Genomic DNA, 15,189 nt, shown 5'->3' on the forward strand with positions numbered 1-15,189 from the left:
AATTGACAAAGACTATTAGTGATGGGTAGTATAAAACTTCCATATATCAGCATCATATACGTATCTAGATCTCCTATGGTTTCCTATATTCTCAGGGAATACATCTGTGCTTGAGATGGGAATCCCTAGACATATGGAAACCGCATGTAAGTACCAGAATATCTCGTAAACATGAAAGTTTATCTCTAAGGATGACAAGAAACTAGTCCAAAGATCACACGATGACCCCCATATATATACGGAGCCAGGGGACTCTGTGAAGGACAGATCCATTCAAGCCTATGGAGACCTCAAGCTCTCAAGCCCTAGCAATCGATCGGGTGGAACGCAGTGCCAACCTTATTGGCGATGACTCCAGTGACGAGGTAAGTCGTTTTATGGATCAATGTGTCAAGGATCACTGCATCGAGCTTGAATCGCTTAGTGACCAAGATGATCGTGCAAGTGACGTTTGCCGCAAGTCGAGATCCTCCCCCTGGCTATCGACAACATGGATTGTAGATGTACCTACCCAGAGATCTCCTCTGATGACAAATCCATGATGGATTTGAACTCCTCTTCAGCTGAAGATTACCTCTGAGAAGTCTTTGCCATCGGAGATGGGGGTTCTAGTCCATCCAATAATGATGATAATGGTCCTGCAAAAATACAAGACCCCACTGCTCCGGCTACAGGAAACAACAACCAGCATCCACTGATGGCAACTACTCTGATCCAAAATCCCATTGGGATCCAGGATCTCACATCTCCTAACCATCAACTAGGAACCTAGTGCTTAAGATCTGCAGCAGCTCAGAGGCTCCTCCTTCTATAGGAGGTCCTCCGACAACCCCCACTACACATCTGATTACCCATGGTAGCAAGGACTAGATCAACTTGATGACCGACATAACCAAAGAAGCTATGCTTTAGGCCGAGAATTCTCATCAAGCAGCAATCGTGAATAGCTCTAATCAGGGGAAGTCCTGTGCTAATCCTTCTTGCGATGATTCCAATTCAGAGAGACACAACCCTCAAAACAAGACAATTCAGGAAGACAACCGAGTGCTTAGACGTCGCAAGACCTTGCCTATCAGCAACCACCCTATAAACAATATGTGCGAAGTCATCGAGCAGTGGATACACTCATAGACCCCTAAGGAACAATCGACTTCTCCTCAACTGCCTAACTGGAGGTCATCCCGACATCGTTCTAGTAGAAGTCGTGGCCGATCTCAGACCTAGGTGGGTAGAACCCCCATGGCTCCCTGGATCAACGAGGGTGCCATCAACGGTTGCCAGACGTTCTCTCCAGATCTATGGAGGGTGAACCAGTCAGCTCAATTTTGGCTTGGGTTGATTGAGAAGTACAACGGGACCACCAATCTCGTTGAGTTCGTCCAAATTTACACTATAACCATCCAAGCGGTTGGTGGGGATGAAAATGTTATGGCTAACTACCTCCCCACAACCCTTGAAGGGTCGGCCAGGACATGGCTGACTAATCTACTACCATGAATGATATACTCGTGGGAGCATCTCTACGTCTTGTTCCAAGCAAATTTCTAAGGTATTTACATTCGCCCTAGCAAGAAAAACGATATTTTCCGTGTCATGCAGGCAGAGAAGGAAACCTTGTGCGAGTTGGTCCACTACTTCAACAACACCTGGAACACCATCCCAAAGATAAATAACTATGGTGTCATCCAAGTGTTTAGCCAAGGGGTTAGGAGCTGACCCTGCGTTGAGGACGTCACCAAGAAGGAGCCCGAGATGGTCAAGGAACTCATGAACAATTTCGACAAGGCATCAAACACCAAGGAGGCCTCCTGTTAATCATGGAACGGGACCAGGGCATCAAGGGCCCCCAGCCCAAACTAGATGATGACTTGGCAAAGAGTAAGCATTAGAAGAACTCCAAATGAGGTAAGGGCAAAATTGATGAAGTTTTGATAGATCTTCCCGATACACGTCCCGACTGGCGAATGCTCAAGCATGCCCTTGTGCCACTTCCACCAGACCGACGTCTATAGTCTTCAGCAATGTCGCATCTAGCATAAGCTGATCAAGGATGATGTCGACAAGTTCAAAGGAAAGAAGACCCATGTCATAACTTGATGAGCCCATGGCTCCTTCAGATACGATCAATACTATTAATATTCCTCAAATCATACAAGGTACAATTACAAGAGCACATGCATGACAATTAAACCACCAGGTGAACTCATTCCTTGCTGTTCATGCTTCCTTAGATGGATTACTACTAAATTCTTGTGACGTTTTATTGCTTAGGAACGTGGGAGAAGCACCACAGCCTTACCCGAACGTCACATCTCGAAGGCCAAGTCCACTCGGACTCGAGGCTGAGCTCCAGTCGCGGTCAAAGTCGTGGTCGTGGTCGAGTCTCAGGATAGCATGTTAGTAAAACGGGCATAACTCTCTCATACGAAGTCCATTTTAGGTGATCTTGGACATCCTGGAAAGATTATGATGATCCATTTCCAATGGATCTATGCTCGACCAAAATTTTCTTATAGTTTAGTCAAAGTCAAAGAAATAAGGTGATGTGTCACCATTTTGGACCCTGTTGGATCTGGTAATCTTGTCGGGGTCGGAGTCTAGGTTGTGCATGCCTCTTTCTAAGGATGCACAACCCTAGGTCGACCTCCTCACATCCCTCTATATATACACAGTAGCCATCATAGTTTAGGCTTGAGTTTAGCTTAGATTATTCTGGTTTAGACAGTTTCGCCGTTTATCAGTTTGTTGAACTCCAACTTGAGTACTTCATTAGTAATTAGCAATATTCAAATTGCTTCTACCTGTTCTTGCTTGTGTTCTTGATTCGCTTGCAGGAAAAACCTTCTTGGCGAGGTCAACTACGTCTTGGCACGGTTGATAACCACAGAGTAGTGGTATAGTGGTTTCGAGGGTTTTCGATCTGTCCTAGTCAGAGCCTTTGGATCATCAACGTCGAAACTCCACCAATCAAATTATCATATTACCTTCGAAAGATCGGGCAAACACACATCAAGTGGTATCAGAGTCTCATCTGACCATCAGGTAATCTCAGTTATCCCTTTTGTTTTGTCGAGTTCCATTACCTAGAGTCCAGAAAATTGCCCCACAAAAAAGGGATTTAGATCTTAGTTTTACGTTGTCCAAACCACTTTGTGCCCTTCGCAATTTTGTTTTTAGTTTTCACGTTGTTGAGTTTGAGTTCATCATTGATGTCTTTATTGCTGGTCGAGTCATCGTCTTCTAGTTTCTAGTGACGAGTCTTTGCTAATTTAGTCATCGAGTTCCTCGGCTTGCCCTACTCTATTATAGCCGAGTTTGTGTCCCTACTCGGGGTCCCGACCAGTCGATCCGACCACCCACTCGGGGTCCCGACCAGTCACTTCAACCACCCTGCTCGGGGTCCCGATTAGTCGATCCGACCACCCACTCAGGGTCCCGACCAATCACTCCGACTACCCACTTGGGGTCCCGACCAGTCACTCCGACCACCCACTTGGGGTCCCAACCAGGTACTCTGACCACCCACTCGGGTCTGACCACCTAGTCACCACAACCACCTAGTCGGATTCGCCCACCTTCTCGGATCCAACCACCTAGTTGGAATCACCCACCTTCTCGGATTCGACCACCCTAGCCGAAACAGAGGTAGCCAAAGTTCAGAGAGAGAGATAGATAGAGAGAGAGAGAGTTTGTGACCTTGCTCTTCGGAAAAAGTTAGTGACCCATGTACCTAAATGGTCTTAGAAAAGGCAGTACAAGAGTTTTGAGTTTGTGTCACATTCGCAAAAAAGAAAAGAAAAGTAAATAAAGCAAGAAGGAAAGAGTGCCAAAAGAAGAAGAAGCAAAGAGTGCAAAAAAAGAGTGAGAATTAAAAAGAAAAAATATAACAGGTTTGTATTGCGTATTTTGTTCCATTGTGTTTGTGTCTGTTATAGTTTTTGGCTTGCTTGAGCTAGTTCTAGGAATATGTTCAGGCCATCAACTGTGACAAGTACTGTGGACTTTTATTTAGCTTTGCTAATTTAATTTCAATTAGTGCTATTCCTTTCTACTAAATATTGCCTGTCCAAGCTACACCTTCTCTCGATCAGAATGGTTTCTCCCCTTGCAACTACCTCACTCGCACACGATAAAGTATACCGAACCAGCCACCGGTTGTGCCAACTGCTATGTTTGGTAAGAACACTTGCAAGATTGTGGTAAGACGCTTGAGAGTGTGTGACACCACTTCAGTTTCCACCACCTAGTAGTTGATAGGGATAATATCTTTTGTTATCTTCTATCTGCTACTAACCATGGCAGGTGATACATTGGATGTGAAAGGAGTGTGTTTGAAGGGAAGAACTCACAATGCTGTTGGATGACCATCGACAAGCTATTAATGACAACAACGATAAGAAGCTCACAGAGACAAAAACTATATTGCAATGACTTAATGATAGTATTTTCATGCTCAATACATGCTTTGACGAGTTGTTAATTAGCCACAAAACCATGGGCGTGGATCCTCATGGCACAACCCATGAGCAAGAGGAGTCCGTTGCAAATGATAAAATTTTGAGGCAACAAAAAGACGCCTTTGATGCACGACAACGGAATCGATTGAACTTCAACCGTCAAGGTATGAGAGGTAATAATTTTCAGCAACATAATCCACATGTTAATGATGATCCATTTGCTAAGATTAAGTTTACTATGCTATCTTTTGCGAGTGCTTATGATGCTAAAAAGTATTTAGATTGAGAGATGATAGTTGAACAAAAGTTTAATGCTCATTTGGTTCCTAAAGTGCATAGAATTAGGTAAGCCACTAGTGAATTTAAAGATTTTGTAATCATCTGGTGGAATAGAGTTTGCATCGATGGGTTAGCGCCTACTACATGGAATGCTTTAAAGGTTGCTATGCGTAACAGATTTGTTCCACCCTCTTTTAAACATAATTTGCGTAAGATATTGCAGCACTAAAACAAGGTGATAGCTCCATAGAAGAATATTATCGAGATCTACAAATTAGTATGTTGCGTTGTGATATTAATGAGGATGAAGAGGCTGCAATGGCACGCTTTGATGGAGGGTTAAGGCTTGAAATTCAGGACATAGTTGATTACAGAGAATATGATATTATTCCAACTTGTGTGTTTGGCAGAAAAAGAATTGCATGGATGACAATAGAGGCCAAGGACCAATTTTGGAATCACGATTACTTAAAAATCAACACTAGGACAAGTCAAAATAGCCCCACTTTCAGCTACACGGTTTGCTTCCCCCTTCTGGAGTAGGGCCCATTCAGTAGTACCTTCAACACTATCACACGCTCCTGAGGTAAGCATATCCGTAAGTGTGCAGGGTCCAGCCAAGAGCTCTTCTTTGGTTGCTTCTACAGGCCGATCGACCGGAGTTGTATGCCACCGATGCAAGGGAATGGGCCACATCATGAAGGATTTCCCAAGTCAGTGAGCGTACATTGTAACAAAAGACGATGGATATGTAAGTGCTAGTGATGTTGAGGATGAATATGCTCTTGCAGCTAACCATGCAAGTGATAAGGATGGACGTGAGACGGATATTGACCATGAGGAAGTGTCTGATGCCACTGCTACGGAGGATTATCGGACCCTCATTATGCAGCAAGTGTTAAATGCTCAAATAGAGCAAGCAGAACAACTACAACATCACAATTTATTTCAGATGTTCCTCATAGTCAAGGATTATCGTGTTCGAGTCATTATTGATGGAGGAAGTTGCAACAACTTGGTAAGTTCAGATATGATGAAGAAGCTTGCCTTGCGGACAAGAAACCATCCTCACCTTTATCATATTCAATGGTTCAACAACAGTGGTAAGGTGAATGTAATGCAAACAACTAGGATGCATTTTTCTATTGGTTCATACTATGATTGTGCTTATTTCGATGTAGTTCCCATGCAAACATGTTCTCTTCTTCTAGGATGACCATGAGAGTTTGATACTGATGCAACACGTCATGATAGATATAATAGGTACACCCCTATGCATAAAGGAAAGAAAATATCTTTTCTACCTTTAACCCCTGCTGAAATTGTGAAATGTGAACAAGAGATAGCTGAAAATAAGAGAAAAGAGTTTGAGAATGAATCTGAGAATCAGAAAGTAGCAGAAAATGTTTTTCCACTCAAAAAGGAGAAAGCAATAACAACTTCTAAGTTCAATGGAATTAGACTATAAGGGTGTGTTATGCTTGCTACTAAATCTGACCTTGTTGAAACTTTTGCTAATAAGTTGCCATGCTATGCTTTGATATGCAAAGAGGCCTTAGTTTCACTAGAGAATATACCTAGCTCTTTGCCTCCTGCTGTTGCTAGCCTTTTGCAAGAGTTTGTGGGTGTATTTTCAGTTGAGGTACCCGATTACCACCTATTCGAGGGATTGAGCATCAAATTGATTTGATTTCGGGAGCAACTTTGTCAAACCGTGCTGCATATAGGATCAACCCTGAAGAGACCAAGGAAATTCAGCGACAAGTCCAAGATCTATTGGATCGTGGGTACGTATGAGAAAGCCTTAGTCCTTATGCTGTTCTTGGTCTTTTGGTTCCTAAGAAAGATGGTAGTTGGCGTATGTGTGTTGATTATAGAACCATCAATAATATTACTATAAGATATTATCACCCTATCCCTAGGTTAGATGATATGCTTAATGAGTTGAATAGTTCTATAATTTTCACTAAAATTTACTTGCAAAGTGGATACCACCAAATTAGGATGAAACTTGGAGATGAATGGAAAACTGCTTTTAAAACTAAGTTTGTCTTGTATGAGTGGAAGGTAATGCCTTTTGGGTTAACTAATGCAGCTAGTACTTTCATGCGATTGATGAATGAAGTTTTATATGCTTTCATTGGAATATTTGTGGTGGTATCTTTCGATGATATCTTGATTTACAGCAAGACACAAGAACAACACTTTGATCATTTACATGCTGTTTTTAATATTTTGTGAGATGCACGTTTGTTCGGTAACCTCGAAAAGTGCATATTTTGTACGGATCGAGTCTCTTTTCTTTGGTATGTTGTTACTCCATAGGGAATAGATGTGGATGAAGCAAAAATCAAAGCCATAAAGAGCTGGCCAACTCCTGAGACTGTTACACAAGTGAGAAGCTTTCATAGTCTTGCGGGTTTCTATCGGCATTGTGCAGGATTTCAGCACCATTGTTGATCCATTAACTGAGTTGACAAAGAAATGAGTAGTTTTCAAATGGGGACTTGCACAAGAACATGCATTCAAGTTATTGAAAGAGAAGCTCACCCATGCTCCATTCCTCCAACTTCCTGATTTTGGTAAGACATTTGAACTATAATGTAATGCTAGTGGGATTGGAATTGGAGGTATGCTAATTCAAGAAGGTAGACCTGTTGCTTATTTCAGTAAGAAATTAAGTGGACCAAGTCTGAATTATTCTACCTATGATAAGGAATTGTATGCTTTAGTTCGAGTGCTTGAAACTTGGCAATATTATCTTTGGCATAAAGAATTTGTTATACATTCTGATCATTAATCGTTGAAACATAATAGGAGTCAAGCTAAACTGAATAAACTACATGCTAAATGGGTAGAATTTATTGAGTCATTTTCATATGTCATAAAACATTATAAAGGAAAGGACAATGTGATAGTTGATGCGCTTTCTAGGTGTCATACCATGTTATCTCAACTAAATCATAAGATTTTTGGTTTAGAGACCATTAAAGAATTATATGCTGCTAATTTGAATTTTAAAGAAGTTCTTGAACATTGTAAATAAGGGAAAACATGAAATAAACATGTGCTGAATGACGGATTGCTCTATCGTGCTAACAAGCTATGCATTCCAGTTAGCTCCGTTTGTCTTTTGTTGTTGTAGGAGATGCATGGAGGAGGATTGATAGTACATTTTGGAGCAAAGAAGGCTGAAGATGTGCTAGCCGCTCATTTGTTTTGGCCAAAGATGAGACGTGACGTCGAGCGCTACATGTCACATTGCACCACTTGCAATAAAGCTAAGCCTCGCTTAAATCCACATGGTCTTTACATGCTTCTTCCTATTCCTAGTGTACCTTGGGAGGATATTTTCATGGATTTTATTTTAGGATTTCCTAGGATAAAGAGGGGGAGGGATATCATATTTGTAGTTGTGGATATATTTTCTAAAATGGCACATTTTATACCTTGTCACAAGAGCGATGATGCTACAAACATAGCTGATTTGTTTTTCAGGGAAATCGTTCGACTACATGGAGTGCCTAAATACTATTAGCTCAAATCATGATACAAAGTTTTTGAGTATCTTTTCGAGATCACTTTGGAATAAACTGAGAATGAAGCTACTATTTTCTACTACGTGTCATCCCCAGACCGACGGTTAAACAGAGGTTGTCAACCATACCTTATCGACCATGTTACATGCTGTTATAAAGAAAAATTTGAGAATGTGGGAAGAGTGTTTGACATATATTGAGTTTGCTTACAACAGGTCGGTACATCGCACCACCAAGGTAAGTCCATTTCAGGTAGTGTATGGTTTTAATCCCCGTGCTCCTATTTATTTACTACCTTTGCCTACTTCTAAAAGACTTGGATGCCAAAAAATGTGCTGAATTTATTCTTAAGCCGTATGAGACAACTAAAAACAATATAGAGAGCATGCCTGAAAAGTATAGGATTGCCAGGAGTAAAGGGAAGAAAGAAATAAAAATTTGAACCATGTAATTTAGTTTGGTTGCATTTGAGAAAGGATAGGTTTCCAAAATTCAGAAAATCAAAGTTGATGTCTAGAGCTGATGAACCATTTAAGATAATTGAGAAAATAAATGATAATACATACAAACTAGACCTACCCGCAGATTTTGGGGTTAGTCCCACATTTAACATTTCAGATTTGAAGCCATACTTGGGAGAAGAAGATGGGCTTGAGTCGATGACGACTCCAATTCAAGAGGGGGAGGATGATGAGCCCATGGCTCCTTCAGATATGATCAATACTATTAATATTCCTAAAATCATACAAGATCCATGTACAAGAGCACGTGCGCGATAATTAAATCACCAGGTGAACTTGTTCCTTGCTGTTCATGCTTCCTTAGATTTATTACTACTAAATTCTTGTGATGTTTTATTGCTTAGGAACATGTGAGAAGCACCACAACCTTACCCGGATGTCACCCCTCGAAGGTCAAGTCTACTTAGACTTGAGGCTGAGCTCTAGTCGTGGTCGAAGATGTAGTCGTGGTCGTGGTCGAGTCTCAGGACAGCACGTCAGTAAAATGAACATAAGTCCATTTTTGGCGATCTTGGATATTCTGGAAAGCTTATGATGATCTCTTTCCAATGGATCTATGCTTGACCAATTGTTCCTTATAGTTTAGTCAAAGTCAAAGAAATAAGGTGATGCGTCACTGTTTTAGACCCTGTTGGGTCTTGTAGTCGTGTGGGGTCGGGGTCCAGATTATGCACATCTCTTTCCACGGCTGCACAACCCTAGGTCGACCTCCTCTCGTCCCCCTATATATAAACAGTAGCCGTCATAGTTTAAGCTTGGGTTTTGCTTAGATTATTCTATTGCAGACAATTTTGCCGTTTATCAGTTTGTTGAGGCCCAACTCGAGTACTTTATTGGTAATTAGCAATATTCAGATTGCATCTACCTATTCTTGCTTGTGTTCTTGATTTACTTGCAAAAAAACCTTCCTGGCGAGGTCGACCATGTCTTGGCACGATTGATAACTATAGAGCAGTGGTGTAGTGGTTGCGAGGGTTTTCGATCTATCCTGGCCAGAGCCTTTGGATCATTAATGTCGAAACTCCACCAATCAATTTATCATATTACCATTGGAAGATTGGGCAAACATGCATCACAACCAATAGCAGGGACTCCAGCTCCAGTAGCGACGATGACTCGGACCCGATGTCCTATCAGTCTAGGGACAAAACAATCGACCATATGTTCGGTGGCTCCGCGTCCTACGAATCCAAACGGCAGTATAAGACGATGGTTCGAGAATTCATAACAGCCACCCCCAAGAGTTTCCAGGTGTAGGATTGATTGCACTCTAATAAGGCAATTAGAGGGGGGGGGGTGTTGAATGATTGCTAAACCAAATTCAAAGATTAATTCACCCAAATCAAAAACAGACTTAAACTCGATATCCCACTCGAAATAGACTGTACACGCCCTAGTAAAAATGATGTAGAGTAAGATCTGTAAGTCTGATTTTCTTCGATTTTTGAAAGTAGAAACAAGATTCAAATACAAAACTAATCCAACAAGAATATGGTCAATCCGATAAGTGGATCAAGAATTATGCCTAGTCGAAGCAGACTGTATCAACCAGAATCGAATAGATTGAAACCTAGTCGATAACGAACAAAAGCTACTCGAGATCAAATCAAAGCTACCCAATTTTTTCTCAGATCAAACACTAGATATTCTAGCAAGTGTTTGGATGAACTAAACCAATATGAAACTCAATAAAAACACAAAATTAATCAAAAACCAAAATCAATCACACATAATATAAAATAGAAAGAAAATTCGAAATTAGCAACTCATCAACTTACGAATTTGATTTTCATTGCATAGATGAGTTTACAAGATGTCTGTCCAAAGCATCCAAGAAGAATTTTAATGAAATCCAAAAACAACCCTTTCTAGGGTTTCTTCTCTCTACTACGTTGTCTACCCAATACAATAGACCTCTCTATTTATTGGATAGCCACACGCACAAATGTGACCGAATAGAACAACAACTTCAAGTCGTATTCAACTTGGTCTCTATCCTCCTCTATTCACAGTAGGACAAATAATTTCCGCTAATTTAGCTAATTAGCCAACAACTCTCATGTAATCATGCATGCAACATCTTACATGCATACATGCCTCTACGTAACCCCCTCGAAGTCCGTCTTTGACACTAACTCTTGTCTCAAGTCCAGCCACTACACGACTCCCTCGTGCCTTCTCCAACTCGAACACTAATTAGTCTTCATGTCCTCTCATGATCAGACCGCCTCCTACATCCATCGTGAAACCTTTCCTCCATATGCATTGTTCTCTCAGCTCGAACGTCCCTCATGACAGCCTCGATCACCATGACCTCAGTTCGTCCTAAACCTAGTCATCGAACCTCAGTTCCTCCCTGAACTTAGTTCGCCAATCTGTCATCGACCATGTTTACCTTCGAGAAATACCTGCACATAAATCAAACAACAAACGAGTACGAGCACAAGTCATTCCTGACTTGACTCAAGATCAATTCATGCAACAATACTCACATTAGTATATTTTATCATCTCTACACTAATACCAGCATATAAGCATATCTAAACAGCATCTTAGTAACTCATGAACATTATCTTAATGTCATCATGCTAAATCACTTTGCTCTACCAATTTCATCATTCAAACCATTTTTTCATCACACAATCTCACAATCTCCCCCTTAATGAAAACATTGGCAACCCTCATGTGAACATTGGCAACCTCTTAAAAGACATGATTTGATTTTAAAGATCAACAAAAAAAAAATCCAACATAGAAAATCTCCCCCTTTGAGAAAAAAAAAATGAGAAACAATTTTCGCGAAATGAGCAACTCTCTCCCCCTTTGGCAATGATTTCATCAAAAATCCAAAAGTGAGAATAAAATCTTTTTGTTGTTTTTATCATAATGAGCATCATAGATCAACCACATATATAATAGATACTCGACCAAGCCACACTATCAAATATCTACAACAACCCGTCTACACATGTAAAAATGTGGTATAAGAACAACTTATCAAGTATAATTAATGTTTTATTTGCAAGGCATGATCTTGCAATCTCAGTTACTCGAATCCTCAATTTATATGCTATCAAAAACATGGATACCAAAAGTATGTCATTGTTTTGATTAAAAAGACATATAGTAAGATTCCAATTGGGCTATCAAGAGCTTCTCATATTCATTTGCAAGGAATTATATGCACCATCAGCTTTCATTCTATCCGACCATGACAAGCCTATATAAAAAATATAATTAGAAGCTTAAGACAATGATTACGGTCATACACGACTTCTTCCAAGTTCATATCAAAATGCAATGATAAGTAGTCTTGTAAAGAACAAGTGCGACAATGCATACTTCTTTGATCTTTTACTTATCAACTATTATTCAACACTTTTTCATTTCTTTGAGTCTTTCACATATAACATTTTTTTTATCAAAGATCAAATAAATCAAGAGAGTTCAACCAAGACAAGATTTAAATCAAGTTGTCATTCAATTTAGAAAGTCATGACAAAAACTACATCCTACATATATAGATATGAAGGTGCAAAAACTCCCATGTAGCATAAGCATTGACTTTAAAAGACACATATGTATCAGATATGATTCTCATCATATTTCATTATTTTCTCATTTTTAAACTCTGACAACCTCCAAGATATAAGAACTCCTCCTCAAAATAGTCCCACAGGATTTATAGCACGAAGTTCTCCCCAAAGAAAAGTAAAAAGAGAAGAATCCAAAGGTTTTGTGAAAATGTCTGCCAATTGGTGTTCAGTATCCACACGGAGTAGTTCAATGTTCCCTTTTTCCACATTGTCTCTAAGAAAATGAAATCTGATGTCAATATATTTAGTCCGAGAATGTTGCACAGGGGTTTTAGCAATACTTATAGCACTAGTGCTATCTTAGAGAAGTGGAACACTCTCTAAAGTGTCGTGACAAGGTTCATCATGAAAAGCATCATGACAAGGTTCGGCATCCCGAGTAGGATCATCATTGACAACGGAACTCAGTTCTGAAGTGCATCCTTCATTGATTACTTTGAGGGACTAGGAAGTATGATTTGCTTTGCATTAACAACTCATCCATAGAGCAACAGACAAGTTAAGCGGGCCAATGATCTCGTGCTATAAGGAATCAAGACCCCCGTCTTCAACCGCTTATCCGCCTACGCTAAAGCCTGGGTGTCTAAATTGCCTAATGTACTCTGGGCACTCTGGACAACATCCAATAGGGCGACGGATGAAACATATTCTTCCTAGTTTATGAGGCTGAAGCCATGCTAGCATGTGAACTAAAGATTAAATCTCCTCGTGTCGAGCTATACGCCAACAAGGATGAAATCTCGAGAACATAGGACAACCTCAACATTCTTGAGTAAAAAAAGACTCAAGTGCTGATACGATCGGCAAAGTACTAGTAAGCTCTCCGGTGCTACCACAACCAAAATTTCTGAAAGAGAACCTTACAACCTGTGGATTTTGTTCTAAGACTCGTTCAGAGCCAAAAAATAACAACAAGATATATCCGAAGTGGGAGGGTCCTTTATGGTAGTTGATCTGATTATCCTAGGTCATATAGATTAGCAATGGAAGATGGTCAAGTCTATAAAAACTCTTCGAATATCGACCAGCTTAGTAACTTCTATGTGTAAGTACTTAGGATATATTTTGTAATAGTAGTTTTCATATTACCCAAGAAGTTGATTGAATCTTTTTCCATCCTTTCTATTTGACCTTTCATTTCAATGTATGGCAACAAGATAAGCCGCTATTTGGGTATGTATACCTCAGCACGCACTCAAGGTTATGAAAAGTTTCTCAGCAAAGGGTAGTATGACTATAACAATGTCTTTTCTGTCTTAGACTGTCTATCCAAAAAGACTTACCAGATAACCAGTAGGGGGCTTAACGGGTACTCGGTACTGAAAGCTAAAAATAGCATATTGTGCATGCTTCACGACAAATTCTAACGAGAAGGGATGATGTTTTAGAGTCACGATTATGGGGATTGTGAAGTTCCTTATCGTGTCCTTGAGTGCCTAAAGGCCATGATGCTTTTCACTGAAGTTGGACCTACGGCTACCCACCAATGAGCATCCCCACAGGTGACTGCAAACTCCCTGAACTAATCGGAAGAAAAAGTGTTCGAGGCTAAACACGATATGTTGTCACATGTTTTCTGCATCCTATACTCATGAAGTCCTGGATTCATACATACGCATTTCAGCTGAAAGGAGAGATTTCATTAACGAGATTTTGACTTCTTTTTTACAAATAATTGATGTGCTAGGGAAACTATACAACCAAAATAAGGTCTAAAAGAAGCCCTAAGTACTAGCCCGACACTGTGTAGGGAGAGAAAGAAAGAGAAGACCCTAATAGAAGAGCCTACGCCTACAGTTCCTCCCCCCGAAGTAGCTGATGCGGTAGTTGGTTGCTCCGTTGTCGTCATTTGGGGATGAGGACAAAGTGGAACCCTTGACATCCTCCTTCTCCTCAGCTGAGGCCTCCTCCTCCATATCTCCTCTTCTAGAAGATCCCAATCCACCTCTTGTTGGCTTGGGGACGAGGGCTCAACGATTGGAGCCTCACCGCATTGCTCAACCTTGGTGATGGCGGGACCAGTGGCTGCTACCTTCTCTATCTCCTTGTCATTAGAGTTGATATCAGTGACCTCAATCATAGAGTTGGACTCGGCTGGTGAGGGAGGTGCCACGGGAGGGGGAGACCGCGATGATAAAGGTAGAGGTCCTGATGGGGATCCTGGGGCCCAAACCCTAAACTCCCAGGAGTTGGACGATGATGAGGACTCCATGGCTAGGTTTAGGGACTAAAGCGGATGATTTTGAGTTGCAAGTGCTTGCCACCCTGGGATTTTAAAGGCCTCTAATACATGAGGAATCTATGACCGTTTGCCTTTAGGCGCCATACGACGGGTTTGGCCACATAATGATTCCCAGTAAACCAAGGGTTGCTAGAGGTCAAATCACATCTACTCAGTGAGCTCGTGCAAACAAAGAGGCACTTGATAGTTCTCCATGTAGCGTGATACCGGTTCCGAGTACAACTCGGAGCCATGATCTCTTGCGCCAATGTCTCATCACATTCAATGTTCAAAATCCCTTTCAACACACGCGGGCAGTTGGAACAGCAACCAAGGGAGAATGGTGCACAATTTCCTAACGTCATCATAATCCGTTGCCAGTTAAAGATTCTTTTAACAACTATGCAAAATCTCTGCTACGACAGCTCAAATTTCAAACTCGATCAATGATGAGTCTTTTCTCCTTGTCTTTTCAAAATGTTGGGATAATATTTGTATGACAAACTCAGAATTCCTACTCAGATGAAATACTTACTTGGGGACTCGCCTGAGCACTCAGAAATATTCAAAATCCCG

Source organism: Phragmites australis, chromosome 18 (assembly GCF_958298935.1).
Source record: "Phragmites australis chromosome 18, lpPhrAust1.1, whole genome shotgun sequence".
NCBI classification, from domain to species: domain Eukaryota; kingdom Viridiplantae; phylum Streptophyta; class Magnoliopsida; order Poales; family Poaceae; genus Phragmites; species Phragmites australis.